Source organism: Primulina eburnea, chromosome 13, assembly GCF_022965805.1.
Source record: "Primulina eburnea isolate SZY01 chromosome 13, ASM2296580v1, whole genome shotgun sequence".
Taxonomy (NCBI): Eukaryota; Viridiplantae; Streptophyta; class Magnoliopsida; order Lamiales; family Gesneriaceae; genus Primulina; species Primulina eburnea.
In genome coordinates, this window is record NC_133113.1 from 27,224,356 (window position 1) to 27,240,905 (window position 16,550).

The 16,550-nt window shown below is 37.5% G+C and overlaps 1 pseudogene; it reads right to left on the bottom strand.

Annotated features, from left to right (window-relative positions):
- Positions 1-11,373: 11,373 nt before the first annotated feature.
- Positions 11,374-14,265, bottom strand: LOC140810695 (calcium-dependent protein kinase 2-like; annotated as a pseudogene).
- Positions 14,266-16,550: the final 2,285 nt, after the last annotated feature.

Genomic DNA, 16,550 nt, shown 5'->3' on the forward strand with positions numbered 1-16,550 from the left:
AAATCTCAACGAGGATGCTGAGTCCTGAAGGGAGTGAAGGCCCTTAGGCGAAATCTAGCATCGCCAAACCACGGGCGAAATGCTGGGCATTTAAATGTGCGTGTAGCAACCCCATGTTACGCGTTTTAAAGCCGTGCGTCCACGGGCCAAAGCAGACAATATCACAAGTGGGTTGTGCCGTTACATTTGGTATCAGAGCTACTCCACGTGTGTTTGAGACAGTGGGGCAAACCTCAGCGAAGACGCTGAGTCCCGAAATGGTGGGTGAAGGCCCTTAGGCGAAATCTCACATCGCCAAACCATGGGAGAGATGCTGGACATTTAAATGGGCGTCTATCAACCCCTTGTTGCGCGTTTTAAAACCGTGAGTGCACGGGCCAAATCAGAGAATATCACAAGTGGACTGGTTCATTACATTTGGTATAAGAGCGATTATGCGTATGTTGGGGATGGTAGGGAAAAATTTCAGCGAGGAAGTTGAGTCCCAAAAAGGGGGTGAAGGCCCCTAGGCGAAATCTCACATCGCCAAACCACGACAGAGATGTTGGGCATTTAAATGGGCGTGTAGCAAACCCTTTTGACGCGTTATAAAGCCGTGATGCCACGGGCCAAAGCATGCGGCACGTGACACCATACTTGTGGACACCTGGGCCCAACTGGAGTTCGTCGAAAGGTTGGTCAGTGTTGGCTTCGACGGAATCCTAGGAGTCAGAATCGACATCGAAGATTCAGAAGTTGTTAGACAAAATCTTAAATAGCCAAACCACGGGAGAGATGCTGGATATTTAAATGAGCATGTAGCAACCCCATGTGACGTGTTTTAAATTTGTGAAACAACGGGCCAAAGCGGATAATATCTTAAGTGGGGTGGAATATTACATTTTGTATCAGATCGACTCGACGTGTGTTTGGGATGGTGGGGCAAATCTCAACGAGGATGCTGAGTCCCGAAGGGGAGTGAAGGCCCTTAGACGAAATCTAGCATCGCCAAACCACGGGAGAGATTCTGGGCATTTAAATGTGCGTGTAGCAACCCCCTGTTACGGGTTTTAAAGCCGTGAGTCCACGGGTCAAAGCAGACAATATCACAAGTGGGTTGTGCCGTTACATTTGGTATCAGAGCGGCTCCACGTGTGTTTGAGACGGTGGGGCAAATCTCAGCGAAGACGCTGAGTCCCGAAATGGGGGGTGAATGCCCTTAGGCGAAATCTCACATCGCCAAACCATGGGAGAGATGCTGGACATTTAAATGGGCGTGCATCAACCCCTTGTTACGCTTTTTAAAACCGTGAGTGCACGGGCCAAATCAGACAATATCACAAGTGGGCTGGTTCATTACATTTGGTAGAAGAGCGATTATGCGTATGTTTGGGATGGTAGGAAAAAATTTCAGCGAGGAAGCTGAGTCCCAAAAAGGGGTGAAGGCCCTTCGGCGAAATCCCACATCGCCAAACCACGACAGAGATGTTGGGCATTTAAATGGGCGTGTAGCAACCCCTTGTGACGCGTTATAAAGCTGTGATGCCACGGGCCAAAGCATGCGGCACGTGACACCATACTTGTGGACACCTGGGCCCAACTGGAGTTCGTCGAAAGGTTGGTCAGTGTTGGCTTCGACGGAACCCTAGGAGTCAGAATCGACATCGAAGATTCAGAAGTTGAAGAGTTCTCGAAAGAATGAAGACTGAAAAAATAACGTTACAATGATTCAAATAAATGGTTAGTGAGAAGTTAATATTCTTGTCTTATAATTAAGTGCTCAATTATAAATGTGTGTTTAGCAACCCCTTGTGACACGTTATAAATCCGTGAGGCCATTGGACAAATCGAACAATATCACAAGTGGTTTGGGCCATTACATTTGGTATCAAAGCGATTCTTCGTGTGTTTGGGGTGATGGTGCAAACCTCAGCGAGAACGCTGAGTCCCGAAAGGGGGTAAAGACCCTTAAGAGAAATCTCACATCGCCAAACAATGGCAGAGATGTGAATTTAAATGGGCATGTAGCAACCCCTTGTGACGCATTATAAAATCGTGAAAAAACGGACCAAAGCAGACAATATTAAAAGTTTGTTGTGCCGTTACATTTGGTACCAGAGTGACTTCGCATGTGTTTGAGATGGTGGGTCAAACCTCAGCGAGTACGCTGAATCCCGAAAAGACGGGTGAAAGCCCTTAGGCGAAATCCAACATCGTCAAATCATGGGAAAGATGTTAGGTATTTAAATGGACGTGTAGCAACCCCTTGTTAAGTGTTTTAAAGCCGTGAGGCCACGGGCCAAAGCGAACAATATCACAAGTGAGCTGGGATGTTACATTTGATATCAGAGCGACTCCGCGTAGGTTTGGGATGCTAGGGCAAACTTCAGTGATGATGCTGAGTCCTGAACAGGGGGTGAAGTCCCTTAGGCGATCCCACATCGCCAAACCATGAGAAAGATGTTGGGCACTTAAATGGGCTAGACCCGACCTGGCCCGACCCATTTAGTCGTACCAAAAAACGGTTTGCGATCTGTATATACCTCTCTCTTCCTCAAACAAACTCAAACTCAAAATTCAAAACGAAATTATGAGAAATACTTTCCACTCCCTTTTGTATCTGTACAGGTTGAAGAGAGAAATTGATCGCACGATTGTGAAGATCTCGGAGCTGAGATCCAAACAGTTGGAATTCAGGACCACGCTGGCGGCACGTGACACCATAATTGTGGACACCAGTAGGGGTGTGCATTCGGTTAATTCGGTCACCGATCGAACCGAATTGCCAATAACCGAACCGAACCGAACTTTATTTTGATAACCGAACCGACCGAATTAGTTTTAATAACCGATCACAAATTAACCGAATTAAAATCGGTTAATTCGGTCGGTTACCGAATTAACCGATTTTTTTTAAAAAAATAAAATTAAATATAAAAACATTAAAAATATTATAAATTATATAATAAATCTATTTTTTTTAAATAATTTATTATTCGGTTAATTCGGTTAACCGGTTTTTTTTTTACGAAAACCGAAACCGAATCGAATTAACCGAATTAACCGATTTTTTTAAACTTCCAAAACCGAATTTCCGAAATAACCGAACCGAATTTCCGAATTGGCTCGGTTCGGTCGGTTATTTCGGTTTAACCGAGATCTTGCTCACCCCTAGATCGTAAGCCGTGACTCTGTTGATATAATACAAATTGAAATGAAATGCATATGTCGTCGTTTTTTCGCTGTACTTCTCTATCTGACCTTACATTACATAGTATGATTGTAGTTTTTTCTAAAGCAGCAGACCCTATGGTTAGTGAAGGATGTATAGATTTATTCAAACCGTTGGTGATTGTCTATAGTTTGTTTTGCATATAAAAGATACGTGTTATCATATCTCTGCACTCTGAAAAACTTATTCTAATCATAACTATTTAGGTTAAAAATCATTTATATATGGTATGAATCAATCTTTTCTGCTCACTTGTGGGGGTCCGGAGGCTAGTAACATAACACATTTTTAGTTTTCTCTCACGGTACTAACCAAATTAGTTTATCTCAATTAGTTAAAAATTTACAATGATTCAAATAAATACTTAGTGAGAAGCTAATATTCTCGCCTTATAATTAAGTGCTCAATTATAAACGTGTATTTATCAACCCCTTGTGACGCGTTATAAATCCGTGAGGCCATGGGACAAACCGAACAATATCAAAAGTGGTTTGGGTCGTTACATTTGGTATCAAAGCTACTCCTCGTGTGTTTGGAATAGTGGGGCAAACCTCAGCGAGAACGCTGAGTCCCGAAAGGGGGTGAAGACCCTTAAGCGAAAGCTTACATCGCCAAACCATGCAGTGATGTTGTGAATTTAAATGGGCATGTAGCAACCCCTTGTGACTCATTATAAAATCGTGAAGCCACGGACCAAAGCAGACAATATTAAAAGTTGGTTGTGTCGTTAAATTTGGTATTAGAGTGACTTCGCATGTGTTTGAGATGGTGGATCAAACCTCAGCGAGGACGCTGAGTCCCGAAAGGAGGGGTGAAAGCCCTTACGCGAAATCCAACATCGTCAAACCATGAGAAAGATGTTGGGCATTTAAATGGACGTGTAGCAACCCCTTGTTAGGCGTTTTAAAGCCGTAAGGCCACGAGCCAAAGTGGACAATATCACAAGTGGGCTTGGCTGTTAAATTTGATATCAGAACGATTTCGCGAGGGTTTGGGATGCTGGGGCAAACTTCGGTGATGATGCTGAGTCCCGAACTGGGGGGAAGTCCCTTAGGCAATCTCACATCGCCAAACCATGAGAAAGATGTTGGGCACTTAAATGGGTGATCGATTTCTGTCTTCAGGTCGTGCTGACACAAGAGGGAGTTGCAAGGATTTCAGATCATTTTGTTTTGAGTTTGGGTTTGAGGAGAGAGTTATATATAATAAACAGAGTTTTGGGCGGAAACTTTTTTTTCTGATATGGCTATATGGGCCGGGCAGGGTTGAGTGAAATAAATGTATAATAACAAATATTTTAGGCACATTAGTAAAAAAGGCTGTGGGCTGGGCCGTTACTTTGGGTATCAGACCGACTCTACGTGGGTTTGAGAAGGTATGGCAAACCTCAGCGAGGACGCTGAATCCGAAAAGAGGGGGTGAAGGCCCTTAGGCAAAATCTTACAAAGCCAAACTACGAGATAGATGTTGGGTATTTAAATAGGCGTGTAGCAACCACTTGTGATGCGTTATAAAGCCGAGAGAACACGAGCCGAAACGGGCAATATCACAAGTGGGTTGGGTCGTTATATAGGGAATCATAGTGACTCTGCGTGGGTTTGAGATGGTGAAGCAAAATTTCAGCGAGGACACTCAGTCCCAAATGGAGGGTGAAGACCTTTAGGCGAAACCCCACATCGTCATACCACTGTAGGGATGCTGGGCATTTAAATGAGCGTGTAACAATCCCTTGTGATGCATTATAAAACCGTGAGGCCGCAAACAAAATCTGACAATATCACAAGTGGACTAAGCCGTTACATTTGGTATCGGTGTGACTCCATGTGTGTTTGACTGATTCCTTTCTTTTCCTCTCTGTACATTGCGGTTTTTTCCACTCTCCCCACAACTCACGATTTTCCCATGTTTTTTCTCATGATCTCCTCATATCTGCACGTCATTCGACATATTCAAACCAATTTTGAATCAATGAGATTTTTTATTTGATCTTCTTCTGCTTCTATTTCTCTTATTGGGCTTAATTAAATTTTGAGTCTAATTAAAATATTGCCCCAACAATTGGCAATTCATATTTTTTGGAAAACAATTCAATTTCTGAATATTCAATGTTGATTTTGATTTTTAGAGCTCCGTTTAAGTAACATTGACCAACCTTCCGACGAAGTGTAGTTGAGCCCTGGTGTCCACGAGTATGATGTCACGTGCCACCAGTGTAGTCTTAAATTCCACCAGCTCAGATCTCAACTCCGATATCTTCTAATGGTACAATCGATTTCGGTATTCAAGCTGTGCTGACACAAGAGGGAGTTGAAAGGATTTCTGATCATTTTGTTTTGAGTTTGGGTTTGAAGAGAGAGTTTTAGGCGGAAACTTTTTTTCTGGTATGACTACATGGGCCGGGCTAGGTTGGGTCAAATAAATAAATAACAACAAATATTTTAGACATATTAGTAAAAAAAATTCTAAATATGGAAAATATTTTCAGAATGATGGTTTGATATTTTTCTTTCAAAATTAATTAAAAATTGAAAGATTTCATTGAAATAGTTCGTTTGGATATTTTTTGAAAATAAGTTCATTTGATTAGTCGTGCAAAATCATTCTCTAACTCTACCTCTGTCTACAGGGTATGAAGGCCCTTAGACGAAATCTACATCGCCAAACCACGAGAGAGATGTTGAGCATTTAAATTGACGCGTAGCAACCCCTTGTGACGCATTATAAAGCCGAGAGACCACAGGACAAAACAGGAAATATCACAAGTAGGATGTGCCATTTTATTTGGCATCAGATCGACTCCGCGTGGGTTTGGGATGGTGGGGCAAACTTCAGCGAGTACACTGAGTCCCGAAAGGAGGGTGAAGTCTCTTTGACGAAATCTCACATCGTCGAATCACAGAGAGATACTGGACCTTTAAATGGGCGTAGAGAGATACTGGACCTTTAAATGGGCGTGTAGCAACCCTTGTGACGTGTTATAAAGCCGTGAAGCCACATGCCAAAACGGACAATATCACAAGTGAGTTGGACCGTTACATTTGGTATCAGAGCGACTCAGCGTGGGTTTGAAAAGGGTGGGGCAAACCTCAGCAAGGAAGCTGAGTCTCGAAAAAGGGGTGAAGGCCATTAGACAAAATCTTACATAGCCAAAACCACGAGAGAGATACTGGGTATTTAAATGGACGTGTAACAAACCCTTGTGAGGCGTTTTAAAGTCGTGAGGCCACGGGCTAAAGCGGACAATATCACGAGTGTAATAGGCAATCATATTTGGTTTCAGAGCAACTCTGCGTAGGTTTGGGATGGTGGGGTAAAATTTCAGCGAGGACGTTGAGTCCCAAAAAGGGGGTGAAGGCCCTTAGGCAAAATCCCACATCGTCAAACCACGGCGGAGATGCTGGGCATTTAAATGGGCCTGTAGCGACCTCTTGTGACGCGTTATAAAACCGTGAGGCCGCGGGACAAAATATGACAATATCACAATTGGAATAGGCTGTTACATTTGGTATCAAAGCGACTCCATGTATGTTTGATCGATTCTCTTCTTTTCTTCTCTGTACGATGCGGTTTTTTCCACTCTCCTGATGACTCACGATCTGCCCATATTTAATGAGAAATATTATTTTTAAAAAATTAATATGAGTTACATGTACATATCAATATGTCATTTTTACGAGACGGCGAAAAGCCTGCAACTGCCTAAGCTAATAAATGGATTAAGATTTTCCAATCAAATATTTAGAATTAGTTTAGAAATTATTGGTATTATAAATTAGAGTAAATAATTTTCCGATTGAAATTTATTTATTGTCCATAAAAAGTTTTCATTTTCAAAAAATGTGACTTTTCAGTATTTTTTATTATTAAAAATAAATATGTTTATGATAATTGTAGTGATATGACATGTAATTAAGGTGGAAGACATGAATTATTTTTCAAGAATTTTTAACAAATGAAATATTATTTTTTTTATTATCAATATATGAAATTACAGTTGTCACTTACTCTATATATAAGTAGCTTCCACATTTTAAGTTCTATCATCAGATACTTACATGTTTGCGAGGCATATATCTGATGGCTGTAAGTTCAATTTTCTTTTTTCTCGTTGTTTAATAATTGTACATTAATTAAATGTGTTTAATATATTATAGAAAAATTCAATTCAGATGCTGAGGACACCCAGATCTGGTGGGATGGGGACTATGTAAAGAAAGAGAGATCAAGCAGTTGGAGGATGACCTCAAACCAAAAGAAGCAGAATTGGAAACACACGTCACATATGCGGCAACAACAAAAAAATTCACTGTGAACCATGTCTATCAAGTCTATGCCATACCCTTGTTGTTTGAAAGGAGACCAGAATGAAGAGGCCAAATGAAAGTAGAAACGGAAAGCAAAAAGAAAGATGATAGGTTTAGGGAAATTCTTAGTGAGATTGTTGATGAGGCGGGCAAGACAAGAGGTGTTAAAATTGTCACGTCCGAAGACAGTGGTTAGTCGACGTCGACGTTGTTTTACAACCACACAATCGAAAACAACAATTCTCGTAGCACATTATAAACCAAAACTAGTTTATAACTCATAATCAAATGAAAAAATGTCTTTACAATGAAAATACTCGAAAATGATAAATTAAGCGGAAACGTTTACGACTGGAAAAAAAACGAACATAGCTCTAACAATTTCATTCTTCACCAACCTTAAAACTATTCATATTCTTCCTCCTTTATCTGTTCTTCAGGCTTATCTGAGAAAGGAGAGTAAGGGATAATTGATATAGTCGTAATTCGACAAGTGTGGGCCGCTCGAGTGCATACACAACAATATACAAAAATTTCTAAAACACATATCATGCATACTATGACTAATATCTTTGACTAGACACTGAGATTTCTCTACTTCCATGGCTTACTGATATTAGTTCCTAATTTTTACTCCTCTAAGAGGGCAATGTCGTATAACGGTTACAATCTCACCGTGTAAGGGCCATAAACATCAATATTATGGTAGCCCTGCAACACAAAACAAGTGTTTCCAATAAAGCCTGCAACTAGCTGAAGTAATAAAGCACTAGGCTTTTCCGATTAATTATTTCATCTTAAATTTAGAATTAGTTTAGAAATTATTGGTAAGATATACATGCTATTTGTAATGTAACATTAGATATTAATAAAATTTGATGATCTAAATAAAATTCTCGAGTTTTCAGTTGTAGATATGTCAGTAAAATGTGTTGAATTTTTTAGAAAAACTAATGATATAATTATATTATATATATTTGTTTATCGATAATGTGAGAGTTTTGAATTTTAAAATTTAAGGGATGTGATATTTATGAATAAATAATATAAATATATTAAAATTACTTTTTATTATATTTTTTTTATTTAATGAGAAATATTATTTTTAAAAAATTAATATGAGTTACACATACACATCAAGATGTCATTGTTATGAGACATGCTTTTCCAATAAAGCACCCAACTAGTTAATGTAATTAATGGATTAGGCTTTTCCAATCAAATATTTAGAATTAGTTTATATATTAATGTTATTAGAAGTTAGTTTAAGTAGTTTTCCAATTAAAATTTATTTATTGTCCATAAAAAGTTTTATTTTAAATAAATATGGCTTTTCAGTATTTTTGTAATTATTATTAAAAATAATAATGTTTACAATAATTGTAGTGATATGACATGCAGATAGGTTGTAAAACACTAGCAACTTTTCAGGAATTCTTAAAAAAATATTATTACTTTTATTATCAATATATGAAAGTTCAGTTGTCACTCACTCTATATATAAGTAGCCTTCCACATTTTAAGTTCTATATCAGATACTTACATCTTTGCGAGGAATATATCGGATGGCTGTAAGTTCACTTTTCTTTTTTCTTGTTGTTTAATCATTGTACATTAATCAATTGTATTTAATATATTACAGGAGAATTTCAATTCAGATGCTGAGGACACCCATATCTGGTGGGACGGGGACTAAGTAAAGAAAGAGAGATCAAGCAATGGAAGAGGACCTCAAACACGTAGCATATGCGGCAACAACAAAAAAAATTCAGTGTGAACCATGTCTATCAAGTCTATGTCATACCCTTGTAGTTTGAAAAGAAGCCAGAATGGAAAGGCAAAATTAAAGTAGAAACATGTAACAGAAGAAAAGATGATTGGTTCAGGGAAATGTTCAGGGAGATTGTTGATGAGGCGGGCAAGGAACAAGATGTTAAAATTGTCACGCCCCGAGAGAGGGGCTAGTCAACACCGACGTTGTTTTACAACCTCATAATCGAAAACAAAAAGTCTCGTAGCACAATATAAACCAAAATCAGTTTATAACTCATAATCAAATGAAAAACTGTCTTTACAATGAAAATACTCGAAAATGATAAACTAAGCGGAAACGCTTACAACTGGAAAAAAAAACGAACATAGCTCTAACAATTTCGTTCTTCACCAGCCCTAAAACTATTCATGTTCTTCGTCCTTTATATGTTCTTTAGGCTTATCTAGGAAGGGAGAGTAAAGAGGTGAGTGACATGGTCATCATTCAGCAAGTGGAGGTCGTTCGAGCACATGCATAACAATATACAAAGATTTCTAAAACACATACTATGCATAACATGACTCATATTTTTGACTAGACGCTGAGATTCTTCTAATTTCCATGGTTTATTGATATTAGTCCCTATTTTTAACTTCATTAAGGGGGGCGAGGCCGTGTAACAATTACAATCATATTAATTTGAATTCTCACAGTGTCAACACATAAAACATAAGATAATCGTATCAAGAATGACGTAGGAGAAGATTTTGCAATCGAGCAAATTTTTGAAATAAACGAGAATTTCATAAACGAAAATTAAACTTGTAAAACAAGTCCACTTACCTTAGATATGCGTGAAAAAATGTGGAGAGGTTCTGCAATGGGATTTTCGAATCCTACTTCCGGATCTAGACTGCTGCAGCACTTCGACACTCGGCATTATTTGGGAGAGCCAAGTCTCAAAAATTCAAAGGGAGAACTAGGGAGAATTTCGAAAATATATAGTGAAATTCAGGTGTGATTTTTGAATGGGAGGGTCCTCTTATTTAAAGAGGATGACTGCTATGCTGATAATGTATTATCCTCGTGTTTGAATAATTTAATCAGACTTTAAATATAGGATAATTTCTCATTCTTTATCCATTTTACTTGGATAATTTCGAAATATATATCCATCTCCTTGGATAATTTCGAAAATAATCTTCTGTCCAGGCCTGAAAATTCGAATTCCATATCTAATTTCAAACATCCGGTAAATCTTTTATTTTGCAGTACGATTATATGTTTGCCCTTAAATCCCATTAAAATATCAAAGCCTGATAATTAGATATATCATTAATCAATGTAGTCTGTATATGTAGGATAGCATCCGTTTTGGTTAATTAAAGCATTTCATGTGTAGAGGAAAACAACTTCAAGTAATCTTTAAGGACTATTTTAGAAACAGCTTACCGAGAATTTTTAAATTATTGAAAGACGGATTTGGGGAGAATAAGGATCTGGTGGGTTATTTTGAGTTATAAGACAAGACACATAGCTGCGAGTTTTTATTTATGTAATTTGTATCACCTAATTAAATGAAACAAATATATTTTCAAATCCAAAACTTTTTCCCCGCAGAGTTTAGCTTGTATTAAAGAATTAATATTTATGTCTTAAATATATATTATTTATTTTAAATATGAGTTAGCTTGTGTTAAACTATGGCTGAAGACTGAAATTAAATGCCCATACTTGTTGAAAAAACGTACAAATACTCTTATTTATTATTTTTCTTATATCATAAGATTTTGATTTGACCTAAAAACACAAATGCAAGATTCTGCATGTACTTTCCTAAACAAATGACGTTGTTAATTTAGGCTTACATTATGGTCCTTGCTTACCAAGAACATCAGCACAGAGAAACTTTAAAGTACCTCCAAATTTTCCAGGTTAACAAAGAGCTTTCACATGGCTGTAATTTCCACAAATGGAAACTAAACTAACCAATCTCACAATCCCTCAAACCACATTTATAGACTTCTATTAGAAGTATCCTCAAATTAATAATTACATCTTCCCTCCAAATTTTAGAAGTCATGCTATCATCATTGATTTGTATCATCAAGCCTAATAAATTGTTACCATCTTCATTTCATGTTTAATCTTGTGCTAAATTACTCAGTGAAGACACCATCTCTTCGCTTCTTGGGATTCACTGCTACATCAGGGTCGCCTTTCTTCATCATGGCAACAAATTCATCATAGTTGATCCGACCATCCTATATGTATATTTAAAGAATCTGATTAATCGTGGAACGAAATTATATACGCGCATATATTTTGTCGCGATAAAAACCATGTTACATATATGCCAATGCTTACATTATCAGCATCAACTTCAGAAATAATTTCCTTTATGTCTTTCCCATCATGCATGCCGAACTCTCTGAGTGCCTGTTCGAGTTCTTCTATAGTAACATACCTTGATATCAAATGAAAAAAACATAAAAAAATTCCATCCATGAACTCCAAAGTTATGAACAAATTCCTCTTTAATATCATGATATCATATTTTTCGGTGTCTTTTTTCCAATGTATACTTCATTACCCGCTATTGTCTTTATCGAAATACTGGAATGCAGTGTACAGATGCTCTTCTCTGTCCATTCTGTTCATATGCATTGTTGCGGTAATGAATTCTTCGTAGTCTATGGTCCCGTTCCCATCTGCATCAGCCTAAATTCGACGAATAAATGATGAATTAATATACCGATGATTTTATAGAAAAATTTACATAAGTAGAATGTGTAGTTTGTGGGGGAAATTTACAGCTTCCATCAACTGTTTAACTTCATATTCGGTTAGCTTTGTTCCTTGTTTGGCCAGTCCTTGCTTTAGTTCTTCAAGAGTTATTGTCCCACTGTTATCCGCATCAATTCCTTTGAACATTTCCTTCAATCCCATTATTTCTTCCTCTGAGAGGCACCCTGCAATCACCTACAAATCCATGAAATTTATTATTATTCGTTAAAAATTTCAAAACAAAATGATTTACTGTCCATTTATATAATTAAGTACCCTTAGTGCAACTTTCTTGAATTTGTTCATGGCCCTGAATTGTTTGAGCCTATCAAGGACGGAGTTATCCAGTGGAGTATCCGGTGCCTCACCATCTTCCTTGATCCATGGATGACCTTACGAAATTAAACATGCAAGAATGTTAACTTCCCATGATCAAGCTAGAATCACATTAGACATTTTGTCATCTAGCTAATTCTGATTTTTGTAAATATCATACTTAGAACTTCAAAGGCTGTGAGCCTTAGCTTGGGGTCTGAATTCAGCATCTTTCTAACAAGATCCTTTGCTCCATTAGAAATCGAAGGCCAGGGGTCGCTAGAAAAATCAACGTGTCCCCGTAAAATTGCATTGAAAATTCCGTTCTCCGACTCTGCAAAATGATCAATCATCGTAACATTGAATTCGTGACGAAAATATACCACAAAATGAGATGAGATCCATGTGACTGTATCCAATATACCTGCCCAGAAAGGAGGAACTCCACTGAGAAGGATGTATAGCATAACACCAACACTCCAAATATCAACTTCTGGTCCATATCTTCTCTTCAACACTTCCGGGGCAATATAGTAAGCACTCCCAACTATGTCTTTACAAACTTCTCCTACAATATATCCAATGTATTATTATACATGTGAAATCAAGATTAAGGACTCTAATACCTAATACATTGTGACACCGTTTGGAGCAAAAGATAAGACATAAATTATTAGATATCTTTGTTTCATCTGACATTTTGTTCGAGTTTTAAAAATGATTAAACTTGTACATTATTCTGCTATCCAAATATATTAGCTATCTATCATCTATCCCATGAACCGAACAATGACTATGAGATTGTTTGGCTATGTTAATTTTGTATGTGTTGATAAACCTTTTTCAATAATAGCAATGGAAGAAAATCTTGGAAAATGCTTAATAAATTAAAATAAAATAGTGGGACAGCTAGAAAAAATTGCAGAAGTTGAAATCTAACCCTGTTTATAGAAGACAGATAACCCGAAATCTGTGACCTTGAGCGGCGCATCCTCATCCTTGTTCAATAGCAAGAAATTCTCAGGCTTGAGATCTCTATGTATAACCCCCATTGAATGACAGGTATGAACAGTCTGTACAATAGTCCTCAGCAGCGACGCGGCGGACGCGTTCTGTGAAATGCCCGTTAGCGATGATCCGATCAAAGAGCTCCCCTCCGGCGCACAGCTCCATGACCAGATGAACAGAATGCTTATCTTCGTACGCGCCTTTCAGCTCCACGATATTGGGTTGCCCCGTCAAATGGTGCATGATTTGAACCTCCCGCCTAACATCCTCGATATCCTCCTTGTTCGCCAGCTTCCTCTTTGCGATCGTCTTGCATGCGAACTTTTCTCCCGTTTGCTTGTGGGTGCAGAGATGGGTCACGCCGAATTGTCCGCGGCCGAGCTCTTTCCCGATGGTGTAGGTGGAGCGCACGTCTTCCATGGGACGGTTGAGGACCGGGCCTATCGGGGTGGGTTTGGAGGGTTTGGTGGAGTGGTTCGGGGAAGCCCGCGGTGGGGTTGTGGAGGAGGTATGGTCCGGAACGGAGGTGGCTGTTGCGGCTGCAGTGGGGTCTGGTGGAGCATCCACGGTGCTCCCGGAGCAACAGTTACCCATCGGAAATGTATGTATATCTTGTTATTGATACAACCCGCGCGAGGAGGATACGACTGCGAGGGGAGGAATTTGACGGGTTTTTTGAGGGGTTGAAACGTGAAAGAGAAGAGATTAACGAAAGGATGTTTGCATGCATTCAAAATATTTCAGAGAGAAGCTAAGGGTGGAGGGTGGAGAGATTGTAGGGAAGAAAGATTTCTGTAAATTGAAGATATTTTGGAGAAATTGAGACACAATTCTGTTTTAGGAATGGTGTGGAGCCATTTCCGGTCAATGGCTCGTTTTTGTATATACTTCTGCTGTCATGGCAAAAGGATAAGTAAGAACATATCTAGTTTAATTTAAAATTTTCAAAATATTAAAAAAATAAAATATAAACTTAATTTTTAGTTAAATTCGTGTATATGTTCTTTTATTTTATAACTCATATTACTTTGGATCTTAGGAAGCTAACAAAAATCAAATATATATACATCAATATTAAGACAAAAGTTTGTGTGAAACGATCTCACGGTTCATATTTTGTGAGAACGATCGCTTATTTGCGTCATACATGTAAGAGTATTACTTTCTATGCTAAGAGTATTACCTTTTATTGTAAATATTAGTAGAACTGATCCGTCTCACGGATAAAGATTCGTAAGACCATCTACCTACTCCAATATTAATTGGATTGGTCCAAGAAAGAAATCTGACTTTGAAGATTATTTTGTGCAGCCGTGCAGAAAAATTAAAAGTTTCGATGATCGCGGGAACTGATGTTTATGTGACCCAAACAAATTCGATCTTATTTCTATTAATCCATACTTGCTTTTGTTTTGAGAATAAGTATCCCCTATATTATGGCGTATTCTTTACATTTACCATAAAAAAGCTAGCAAAAAAATTTACATGATTTTCTCATACAGTTAAAGAAGGTTTTCTTATCCTCGCATATTTTTATTTAAAATTAAGATTATCAATTGAACTTATTAAATTAAAATAAAAATAGATTATTATTTTAGATTTAGCATAGAATCATATACTTAACCCTCCACTTAATTGTTTTTCAAAAGCCCGCTTATTGAGCATAGTGTTGGATCCAAAATCTGGCAAACCCAAGTACTAAAGCTTTTTCGACGATGAGTGTATTGGAGCTGTAAAAAAAGAAGAGGAAGATGAATCAACATCAATATTCTTCCATTTTTTGGTAGCATTTGTGAAATTCATTTGAATTTTTCTAAGGACATATCTTCCATTTTGGTCGATCTCTCAATACTAACCAAGCTTTCTCATCGGACCATGGACTTCCGTAATTTTGCTCGAACATTGTTTGAGCTTAGGCATACTAAACACATTTATACATAATTAAGAATTTGCTAAATTTTAGTTTTAAAAAAATCAGAATGAATATATTCATCCTCCCCCCTAGAGCTAGTTTTTGGGGTTGAGTTAGGTCCAAGTTCCAATCTTAACAGTTGAATGTTGTCGCATGTTGTACCATGTACATACTTTCCATCCATTTGGCAATTCATTGTTACATTATTTCCAAACTAATCTAAAAAAATTAGCATTGCTTTGATCATTGTCAAGTGTCAAATTGGTGGAAGTGATGCACCATGCCTTTGCCATGCTTTCATCTTTGGTCTATGTCCAATGTTTCATTGTAACGCCTTCACCTCCATTGTCAACAACAATCTTCTTCCCTTTTCTTTTTGGTTTTGGAGTTGGGACGTCATTACGATTTGGGAGACCAAGGTTTGGTCATCCTAGTATTGAGAATTAAATTGAGAAAAATTTGATGAAGGAGTATTAATATAATCATTTTTCCATGGATTCATTGCTTATTTCGATGGAAAATGAATTGAAGAGGAAGAAACTTTGATTTTTGAAATGAAAATATAAGAAATTGTGAAGTTTTGAAGGTGCAAATGATGTAAAAAGATATTTATATAATCGAGAGAGTTCTAAGTTTTTCTCCCCATTTCCAGAATTCCAAAAATTATAGTGCAAAAATATATTGTAAAGAACAAATTATTATATTCCCCATAATTAGTTATGTCCGAAATATGGTTTTAGGAGCAAAATATACATATAAACTCTTGAGTGAGTCTCATGTGAGACCGTCTCACGGATCATAATCTGTGAGACGGTCGATCCTACCCATATTCACAATAAAAAATAATACTCTTAGCATAAAAAGTGATACTTTTTCATGGGTGACCCAAATAAGAGATCCGTTTCACAAATACGACCCGTGAGACCGTCTCACACAAGTTTTTACCTAAACTCTTAGCTCACCCTTGAGCCAGTCATTAATTAGCGGCCCTAGTTGTCTTCGTACACATTTACTGATATTTTTACGAGGTACATTGAATTTAGTAATTTCGACTACATAATTTCTGGCCATAACACTCAAAATAATTACTGTTTTTAAATTATTTTTCATAACAGATTAAAAAAAAGGAAGACAATTTCTTTGTGCAACTCTTATTTTCCCCTCTATTATTTAAGAAATGTAATGTATGTAATTTGCGTGTATTTTTATTTATTTTTCATAATTCATTTATTGTTCATCTGTTCGCGTGTTTTCTAGTAA